Genomic DNA, 7,500 nt, shown 5'->3' with positions numbered 1-7,500 from the left:
TGTCAGTTAGTCTGTCAGCAAGCTCGTTCCCTTTGATGCCTTTGTGGCTAGGGACCCAGTTTATGGTTATTCTTCTATCCTGACAAGAATCCTCTTTGGCTCAGGATAGTATTTCAAAAGGGTAGATGTTTGTCTTTAGACAGTCAATGGCTGCCCGGGAAGTCCGTATGTATGACCCATTTTCCCTTTCCTCGGGGATGCGTGGGCTGGACTCCCATGATCCAACTCCCTCTGCCTTTTACGAGGAGCATTGTCCGTTACCCTCATGGTTTGGGGGCATCCCTTGCGCAAAGCCATGCCTGCATGTGGTTTACGGATCGCTGATCCATCCGTGAAGTGGGTTTTCTACTACCCGGAGGAGTGATGGCTGCAATGACCCTCTCCCCTTTCTGCCTTTGGGCTAGACATGGTGTACTGATTCTTCTCCTTGACAAGCTCATAACAGAAAACTCGATCAAAGTTCGCACGACAGTGGGGCTTCACAAAGTCAGGGTGGGGGATTGATTGATTATTTAAATTATCTGCCGCTTCAACAGCTAAGGTCATTAGCGGCGAATACTTTTTAAAATAGAATATCAAAATGTTTAAAACTTTAAAAATCTATCATGATATCTTATAAATAAAAATAAACAATTAAAAAAAGCTAAATATTATATGCTAAGTGTAAAAAATTATTGCATAAACATTAGCATAATTAAATTTTATTAAATATTAGTCTCCTAAGGAAACTAATAGCCCTCTATGTCACAATCCCCCCCCAATACTTCTTCAGTGTATATGGGGGAGACAAGTACATACGTCTTTGGTCTGAAAATGTTGCCATCTTTCCATTACATGTACGATCGTTAAGGGCTCTTGCATCCCTCACAAGTGCTTGACTTTTAGCCATCATGGGCCCATGAGTCAGTCTTGTGTCCCGATTCTTAGTCTTGTTAAGCAACTTCTACTTTTCGGTTGGGATGTTACTAGTCCCCACTGCCAGGTCACTCTAATCTCTCGCATTTTTATTTCGGGAGATATGCTTCCATTGTTCCTTCCATTTACACGAAGACAACTCCTGATGCTGGGTTTCAGGTCGGTGTGTGGGAGGGGAAAAACGAGCTCACAAGGCTGAGTGGCAGCTGCCTTGGGTCTTCTGATCAGCTCGCTCATTCCCACTGACACCAACATGCCTGGTACCCAACACAGTTATCTTTTTACGTGTTGACATCAGCAACCCAAATCTTGAACCTCCCTCACTATTGGATGTGATGGTTTAAGCTCTTGATTGCTTGCAAGGCACTACGAGAGTCACAATATATCACAATAGAATGGTTCATAAGATCTCTTGTCATCTTAACTGCTGCAAGGATGGCATTAACTCTGCAGTTAAGATCGAGGCTGCTAGAGAAAGACTGCCAATGCAGTCTTCCTTCTGCTCATTGCTGCAAAGCCCACACATTTTCGATTTCGAACCATCTGTATTTTGCGTCCAATACTTGGTATTTAGAAATGTGCTAAAGAAATCTCTTTCTGACTTCTGCTTCAGATCTCTCCCCTTTCCCAATTCCGACCACATCCAGCTCGACTTGATTGTCCAAGGGGGGGAATTGGGGAAATTCCAACGCCAGAACCTTAGTGAGACTCAATTAAGTTCTTCTACAGATTCCTCATTCTCTTACCATAGGATCGACTATCCTAAAGGGGGGTTGAAACCAAATCTGGATGTAAGATCCCGAATCCTTTGTAGTCTCATGTAGTAATCAGGTTCATGTATCCCGTTGTATGAATGAGGTGGTTCTCCACTCTCAGCATACAGGGACTCCACAGGAAAAGACCTGAAAGCCCCAGTACAGGTTCTGAGAGCTTAATTATAAACGAGTCCAACATCCGGACAACAGTGGGAGTTGCAGATGAAAGCTTCACATCCATAGTCAGTTTACTATGAATAACCCTTTGGGAAAAGCCGTAGAAGCGTTGTGCGGTGCGGCCTTCACTTTTAACTGTTTGATGTGAGGCACCCATGTAGTCTTGAGTCAAAAATTAACCCAATGCTTCACATCTTGGACAAATTGCAGTGGGTTTGCTCCTAAATAGAGGAAGGTGGAACTTTTCTCGTTTGTGGAAATGTAAGCCATGGTCTTGTTTTGGAGAAATTTTGAACCCATGATATTTTGCCCACTGTACAACCTATTTAAATTGCAGTCTGCATCGTCCTTGCACATCCTGTAACTTCCTCCTGAGCAGTACAGGTAAAGTCATCCACATACAATTATATGAGACAGCACTTGGAACAACCTTTTATAGCAATGGCAAACAGGGTCACACTTAAAGACACTCCCTTGTGGGACCCCTTCCAGCTGATCCAGGTTAGAGAAACTGTTTCCTACCCGAACTCTAAACTTCCTGTCGCAAGGGAAAGCTTTGTATGAAGGTAGTTAATGCTCCTCTTAAACCAATGTCATACGCTTCATGATATCCCCTATTTTCCAAGTAGTATCATAGCCTTTTAAAGGGTCAAAGAAGACTGCTATCATGTGACTTTCGCTGGGGCGAAGGAATTCTGTATAGCATTTCCATCCTCACAAGTGCATCTGTGGTTGATCTTCATTTTCTAAAGCCTATTGATAGGGGGTAAACACGTTTTCTTTTTTCCAGCGCCATGTCAACCTGAAATTGACCTTTTCTCCATCAGCTTGCAGATTGCGCTGATGAGGGAAATTGGTCTGTAATTTCCTGGTGCGGAAGCATTTTTGGGCCAGGTTTAGGAACGGGAAATGATTATATTTTTCTCTCCATGTGGAGGGCGCTGTGCCCCCCTATAGATCCTATTAAATAGGTCTAACAGGAACTTCTTGGGAGCTCTCTGGTAAGTAAAATATCATTTGTATGGAATATCGTCACTTCATGGGGCACCCTTACGGCAAGCTGCAAAGCGGGGTCCTCTCCTTGCGCAAAATGGCAAGTTGTAGGGAAGTCTGCTGCAGTCCTACTGAAGAACGACACTGGGTGTTGTTTTCCCGTTCCGCCCGAAAAGTGGAGAAACGAGCAGTGAAGAGGCCCAGAGGAGATCTCTGCCCTGGATTTAAACTAGCTCATTTGCAAAATCTTTTTTATCTGTGATGATTATGCCATCTATCTTCAGAGCAGGTTGTGACATGGATATGCTCTTTTCCCGTGATCTTACACACCTTGTCCCATACCCATGCTAAGGGGGTTTCCAGGTTATCGGGAGACATACTGGGCTCCATGACGTCCGTCTAGCCTCCTTTAGCATGAGCCTGGCCTTGGCTCAGGTTTTTCTTGTAATTGATCAAGGTTACAATGCTGGGCGTCGTTTCAATTGCCTTAATGCAGCTTTTCTTGCTCTGACAGCTTGTTGGCATTTATCAGACCACCATGGGACTGGAGGTCGACGTAATGGCCGCTACCTTTCGGAATGAATGCTTCTGCTGCAAGGTGATTCGTGAAATTTAGTGATTTACAGCACTTAATACACTAAATCATCACAATCCTGCAAATACTGCGTTTTATCTAAAAATTCAGTCCGCATGTTTCATCGCCATCTCTGCACTCCATTGCTGGAACCATTCCCTCCTCCAAAGTATTGGAAAGTGTCCCCTTTCATGCAAGTCTTCCATTACCTGCCAAGTGAAGTTCAACTGTGATCAGGGGAGCCTTAAAAGTCCCTTTTTGAGAATGTCCCAGTTGAAAATGGAAAAGTGGGGAGGTCACTGTTCATAAAAAAAAAATGCATCGCTCTTAAACAAAGGGCTCCAAGGCCCTTCCTCGAGGTTGCCAAAGTGTCTCCCCGAGGTGATGCGACCATTTGAAACTCCCAAGGTAGAATGATGTGGCTTGCCAATAGATCTTCCAATCATTATGTTCAATTATGGGGAATGTTGATGGATGCACAGTAGTCGTGTCAAGCTATTCCAAAAGCCCTTTACCGTGTTGTCTGCAGTTGGAGGCGGAAGGGAATCTGACGTACCATTACGCTACCTTCCTGAGGTCCATTGTCAAAGGTTCCATAATGACTTGAACTTGGAATCCTCTCAGAAATGGACGATTTTTCCTGGTCCCTAATCTCTTAGGCATACACAACTGTTACATGAAGCTATCAGTGTTGCAGTTCTTCCCATTTGCAATGAATTCCCGACGTTCCATTGATTAGGGTTCCATTCTTATAATTATTTCTTCATAAGTGTTGGCAGCACCTGTGTTCAAGGTTTGCCTCACACCTTTGGAGTCCCTTTCCAATCCTGGAGTACCTTTTTAATATTTTTTGACCTGTGGAACTGTTTCCCCAGGTTTCCCTAGAAAAGGTTCAGATTTCTTGCCTGGGCAAAGGACGACCTGAGCCTTTGCTTAGGGGGATTTCTGTCACTACAGAAGGCCCCTGTGGATTTGTGGCAGCTGGAGTCTTTTAGACAGGTTCAGGGTTCCTTTGCTGGGGGAAAGGGCTTGCCTGAGCCCTTTTCTTCAGGCATTCTGCCTAGCAGCAGAGGCTTCTGTGGATGTGGTGGCCAGCTGGGGCTGTCACCGTTAAGGCCTCTGGAGCCTTGCCTGATGGCTCCAAACCTTACTTTGGGAGGAGGAGCTCTTCAATAAAACCCCTCAGCTCCTACTCCATTTCTGGTGGAACAACTCACCAGAGGCAGTGTCAGCAATTTGGGACTGAGGTTTGAGGAAGTGGCGAGTGTGTTCTGTAAAGCATTGGAGGGCAAGGGTTGGTGGAAGGGGGTGGGCTTTAAAAGAAACAAAGGACCTACCTGGCTGTGCAAACAGCACACGGCACGTCGCTTTGCCTCTGGAAAACTAACTTTCTCCTTTCTCCTTATTACCAAATCTTCCTTTTCAAATTTGTACCTTTTACATTGCTTTGAAGAAGCTTCATGAACTTCTTTGCAGTGGTAACGCATTTGGACCTGGACAGTTGTCATCTCCTTGATGACCCGTTGTACCACACTTTACACATACCCCTTTGGGTTTTCCATTTTCTTTAAAACGGCAAGAGTTGGCTCCATGCCCATAACCTTGGCATGGAAGCACCGCATAGGGTGGGCACATATGGCTTTACCTTGAGGTGGTACCATGCTAACTTAACCGATTCTGGAAGGACTAAAAGTGTTTAAAAGTTAGAAAAGAGCTGGTGTCGACTGTACAAACCATCAATTTTCTTCCTAAACGTTTTACTGCCCCTACATTAAAATTCTCTAGTTCCTCTAACAGTTTCTCCTCAAGAATACCTCATCAGGTCTCGGGAAAAAACAATTCCCTTACACTGATTGAGGGTTTTGTGAGGAGAACATGAAAATTGAGCCCCCCCCCCGAATGTTGCATATCGCACACAGACGGTCACTCTCATCAGGTGACGAAAACCCCAACTATCAGGCTACCTCTTGCTGTGGGGTGATGCGAGGATCACGTTGACATACTTCAACTATTTTTTCCCTGAACATCAAAAATGTCAAGATCTATGATTGATAACCATCAATGGTTTTTCACTACTAGGTACTTACTATATGAAATGCTTTTATATTTACCAGGTAGTTTCCTTAGTGGATTGGGGGGGACTTTCCCTTCTTACCTGGTTTGGGGGGCCTGGGAAACCCTTACGATTCTCATTCTTGCCCTTTGGAAATTTTGGGAAAAGGTTTCAGAGTGACAAAGTGTGATGTTCCGAGGGAATGCTCGAGGGATTGCGTAGGTCGTCAGGGAGAGAGCTAGATCTTTTTAAATTTGTAGTACTCATACAAATTTGAATTTTTCATTTCCTCACCCCCCCCACCCACCATGGGGGTCCAACGAGGGAAGCTTTAGTTGGGGTTCAAAATCTCCCAAACAGCCACAGGGATAATAAAGGGAATATACACAGCCACTATTACAGTACTGATGGCAGTCACGGGACCTATGCCGCTCCCGACTGAATAGTGCCTGCTTGACCCTAGCCATATTTGACCACCGATTGACTTTACCAGCCTTGATCAAGCCACCCGTCTAACCAGAATAAAGGACCAAGAGGTTTTTTGCTAGCGGGCAGGGCGCAGCGTGCAGCTCGCTCACCTCCAGACTCCTGTCTCCTGGTAATAAGGATGCCACGCACGGCAAACACACGTGGGAGAGTTCTCCTGGTCCAAGATGGAATTTGAACCGGGGGTGGTACCATCCCCTCTCATAGGCCTTGGGGGCACCAGGAGCCATTTTATCTCATCCCTCACTGGTGACCCCTCCAGTATGGGTACCCCTCTGGTCCGGCTCACCAGATCATTGGGACCTAAAGGGCCCCCACCGCGGCAAGGGCGCTTCCGTTAGGGGGTCAGGGGGGGGGGAGTCCATGCCCTTGGAAAATGGATGTTCTTTGAGCGATAGTGTATCAACACCTTGGCTGTGTGAGATAGCCATTTGTTTGAAAACAGCTCGTGGTCTTGTTTTTGGGCTTCTGACTATTTTTTGTCTCATGTTGGATGACCTTTGGAAGGAACCGAGCTGCCATTAATCAATTTGTGATTCCGGGGGAGGTCTGCTTCCATGAGGGAGGTGAGGGCCTTCGTCCACCTTTGGGGGACCCCGAATGATCCTGGCAGCTTCATTTTAGACCGTCTCCAATTTTTCTCTTAATTTTGGCAATCAGGAGACCGAAGCATAGTCCACAATGGACGGATGACATGCACGTAGAATGATCTTAGTACTTTATGTCTGGCTCCTATGTGACTCCGGACATTGCTCTCATGACAAACAGTCCTTGCTTTGGTTTGGTCAACCAAGTACAGGACCTCCTTTTTAAGGAGAGGGTTCGGTCAATCATTACCCCAAGGTATTGAAGACCTGGACCTATTCTAAGTCCATTCCCCGGGTTCTCAGACTTGTGCCCTTGAACATTTAGTCTCGAGCCATGGGTGTGATTTGGCTGCAGAGATCTTTAGTCCTGTCCTACAGCACTCCTCAGATACAAGGTTCCGACACGCTGGGCTTTACTTAGGCAGTTTTCTCCAGTGGAGATGATTACAAGGTCGTCTGCTAGGAGATGATCTTGTACCCAATGGGAGCTGTATGTTGAGATGCAGGACATTAGGGTGTTGAAAAGTGCTGGACTGAGGACCCCACCCTGAGGTGTTTTCATTTTCTAGTGGAATGTGCTGTGATAGATGGCCCTTGAATCTGACTTTGGCTGTTCTGTTCCTGAAATAGTTACCTATCCACAGAAGTGACAGTGCTGATTGAGCATGCTATGCTGTGTGCTGTGCTCATGCCCTTGTGAACCCATGGAGGTGTTTCGTGAGGGGTCTCATTTTCCATTGGAGTCGGTTTAGTATCATTCCTCGGCTGTCCCTTTCCAGACAGGTGAGGAGAGAATGGGGGGTACTTCCCTGGCTCCTTTGGTTTTGGGATGGAACTATGGGGCCTGACCTTTTCCACAGCTCTGTAAGGCTGGTTTGATGGTCAATCATCAACATTCCGCCACTTTCCCCGACTCTTATGCGTTTCCTTGGCATCCCCCTTTTAGGCTTTTCTTTCTTC

This window comes from Penaeus monodon, chromosome 1 (genome assembly GCF_015228065.2).
Source record: "Penaeus monodon isolate SGIC_2016 chromosome 1, NSTDA_Pmon_1, whole genome shotgun sequence".
Classification (NCBI taxonomy): domain Eukaryota; kingdom Metazoa; phylum Arthropoda; class Malacostraca; order Decapoda; family Penaeidae; genus Penaeus; species Penaeus monodon.
Note: the sequence above shows the minus strand (reverse complement) of the source record.